Source organism: Vicia villosa, unplaced genomic scaffold (assembly GCF_029867415.1).
Source record: "Vicia villosa cultivar HV-30 ecotype Madison, WI unplaced genomic scaffold, Vvil1.0 ctg.003190F_1_1, whole genome shotgun sequence".
Lineage (NCBI taxonomy): Eukaryota > Viridiplantae > Streptophyta > Magnoliopsida > Fabales > Fabaceae > Vicia > Vicia villosa.
In genome coordinates this window covers 7,804-11,108 of record NW_026706135.1, presented here as the reverse complement: position 1 = coordinate 11,108, position 3,305 = coordinate 7,804, and the positions used below count along the sequence as shown (strand labels likewise).

The window sequence follows — 3,305 nt, the reverse complement described above, 5'->3', positions numbered from 1 at the left end:
AAGCACTGATAAGAAGTTTGACGAGGAAACAAACCCTTGAAGTTTCTTTACTACCATCAAATGGCGTCTCGTCTCCAAGTGCTGATGAGAAGTTTGATGAGGGAACAAACCTTTGGAGGTTTTCTCTTTATCTGAGATATTGTCCAAATGCAACCAAGACCAGTTTCGAGATATGGACATCCGAAACGAGGAAAGGTTGTTTACCTTTTTCTAAGTATCAGCACTTAGTTAAAGAAGATGGATTGCGCATCCCGCATTGCCATCCATTCACCAGAATCTACATCAAGTATTTCTGCAGGAGTTTGTCTCCTCATTCCCCGCCAAGTGCGACAACGGGATCAAGTCATGCAAAGATTTTATCATCTCAGGAGCGCCCAAAATTCGGGCATTCTTTGATATTTAAGTCTCTTTTACGCAGGAGAGATCGAGATCTCAATCTCTCTCCCTCCGGATAAAAGAAACTTAAATAGGGGCATCTGTCATACCCTAATTTTTGACCCCCCTGAGATGTCACATCATTGACGTCAAATTCAAAAATGTTTCTTGATTAGTTTGGAAGCCGTGATCAAGATTTCATTCATTCACTCATTCTTTAAAAGAAAATTTCGGGTTCATGGAAGTTTTCATTTAAAGGCACCATTACCATTGGTTTGATTTAAGAGACTTGTTTAGGATTTGTTCCATGGTTTTTGGGCACGCGGATTGCTCATGGTGAAGAAATTGAATCATATGAATTATTTGATCATTCATGGAAATTTAATCAAAAATGCAAGAAATATCTTTTAATCCATTTTGTTGAAGGAATTATTTCAAGTATGGTCTAAAACCATGAATTTAAGAATTTCGAGTTCAATATCTTTTCAAGTTCATTGGTGCAAAGACACTCTTCAAATCACTTCAAGGAATTTCCATTCAAGATTTATCATGGTTCATTTGAATTTGCAAGATTCAAAATTTCATTCAAAGAATATCCAAGATTCATGATTCATACAATTTCATTCAAAGAGTTCCAAAAGGAAGTTCAAGCATTTTTACAAATGGAGTTCTTTACATGAAAAAGTTCCAATTTTCAAATGAATTACAAGGTGGACTTCATTCAAAATTCAAGATGTTACAACATTCAAAGTTCCATTGATTCTCAAGAATACAATGTCCAAATTCATACAATTCTAAGGTGGAATGAATTGGAATTACAACAAGCGAAAATCCAATGCTTTCTTGAATTCTTCAATCTTCAAGTTTCCATTCTTCATCCAAGTCTCCTTCTTCATGTTTTCTTCAAGAGTCCTCATGTGACATGAAAAAAAAAGAGAAACATAAAAGAGGTAGAATTAGCAAAAGTCCAACAAAATAATTCAAGAAGGGCCCAAAAGCCCAAATCAAGTCAAAGATGTCAAAAAGTCAAAAAGTCAAAGAAATATATATATATATATATTATGTCATAACTACCACATGGAAGTTACAATGTATGACATAAAACAATGCTATGTCGTGGAACTTTCTTGCAAGAGTTATGAAGATATTTCCATCCCATGTGCATATTCCTCCATGTGCACAAATTGTGATACTTGGCCATTAAGAAAGTTTAACAACTAAGGAACTTTGGCAATGATTATTTTGGAAAGAATATTCTTTGCAATGATGAAAACTTAGTAACTAAGTGAGCTTAAGGACTAAGCTTGGGTGCAAAAATGACCAAAATTATCCCTCACTTTTTCCTCTATAAATAGAGGAGAGACACACAAATAAAGAAAAACGAAAAAAAAGAGGGCAAGAGTAACACATAGAATTCTCATACTTCTAAGTGTTATTCTACAAAAAAAAGAGAGAAAGAGTGAAAAGGTAGTGGTTCTTCATACCTTACTTGAAGTTCTTCATCTTCAAGCTTTCAACAACTTGAAGTTCCATCTTCAAGTTCTCCCACAATCCAAAGAGGTGTTATGGCATCACCTTCATCAAAAGCCTACAACAACAAGCAAAGTTGTTAGAGAAAAATTGTTACAATCAACAATTTCAAAACTGTTGGTAACAATTCAAACAAATCGGGACAGCATCAACACCAACAAAGCAAAAATTCAGCAACACAACAACGGTTCAGAATCACTCAACAACAACAAATTGCAACAAATTCAGAACAACATCATTCAACAAAGCAGTAGCAGTTCAAAAATTCAGCAACAACAGTTTGCAATAAAGTTTTCCAGAAGCAGTAGAAATCAAAGCACGTACCTTCAACAATAATCCGGCGAACGTCTCCTCGCCGCAGGTAAGTCGTTTCTGCTCTCACACTCGGTATTACTACTAATTGTTACTGCAAAATATGTTGTTTTTGTTCATCATCTGAAAATCAAAATAGAGAGATAATTAGTTTGCTGCTATGTCATAAAAAGAAGAAATTTAAATTAAAAACTAATCATGAGCCATGAGAATCCAAGATTGATAATTGTTATCACTCAACCGTTGTTGTTGTTCACTGAGTAAGTGAAACTCGGTTGACACACAAGTTATCGCTGCTGTTGTTGTTCACTGAGTAAGTGAAACATGAGCTCCCTTGTTGTTTAGCCGAGAGAGAAAACGAGAGAGAGAACCGCGAGATGTTTGAGGGCTTCGTTGTTGTTGTGAGCGGAGAGCAACCGAGAGAGAGCTGAGCCGTCGTTGTTGTTCACTGTGAGAAGAGGAAAATCGAGAACCTGTTATTGTTTGTTGTTTGCGAGCAAGAGAGAACAGAGAGCATCGGAGAGAAAGAGAGAACAACCGAGAGGATGAGAGGAAGTAATTCTCGGTTCTTCCATTTTGTGTTTTTGTTCTTCGTAAGCGAGTGAAAGAGAGAGTTAGAAGCACTGCTGCCTCTTTCTCTATTACTTAGGGTTTTCAAAACCCAACCTTGTTTTGTTAAGTGATGGATCCGGGTCACACTGACCCGACCCGGTCCGGTCCTCTTTTTTTATTTTGTTCAGCTTTTTAACATTTGGGCCTACACCTTCCAATTCGTTTTTCATACCCCTGGCCCAATTATTCAGGTTTTTTATTAACTATTTCTTTTAAGTTTTCTTTAGAAAATAGTTTTACATAAAAAGACTTAGTATTTTAATTTAATATAGGATTTAGTTTAATTTTCTAATCCTTATTAAAAATGCCAAAAAAATATATTAGATACATATTTAATTTTATGTTTTCTAAATATTTTCACATGAAACTACAAAAAATATATTTTCTTATATTAATTTTGTTTAAGTTTGATGTTTTCATATAATTTTTGTGTAGTTAATCATTTAAATTTTGATTTGATTACTGTTGCACATTAC

At 34.8% G+C, this 3,305-nt stretch overlaps 1 long non-coding RNA gene across 1 annotated transcript; it reads right to left on the bottom strand.

The window, feature by feature from the left end:
- Nucleotides 1-1,074: 1,074 nt before the first annotated feature.
- LOC131640545 (uncharacterized) lies at nucleotides 1,075-2,804 on the bottom strand. Its single transcript, XR_009295274.1, has 3 exons — nucleotides 2,459-2,804; nucleotides 2,230-2,340; nucleotides 1,075-1,963 (listed from the first exon to the last, which is right to left on the bottom strand). It is a non-coding gene; the product is annotated as an uncharacterized LOC131640545 (long non-coding RNA).
- Nucleotides 2,805-3,305: the final 501 nt, after the last annotated feature.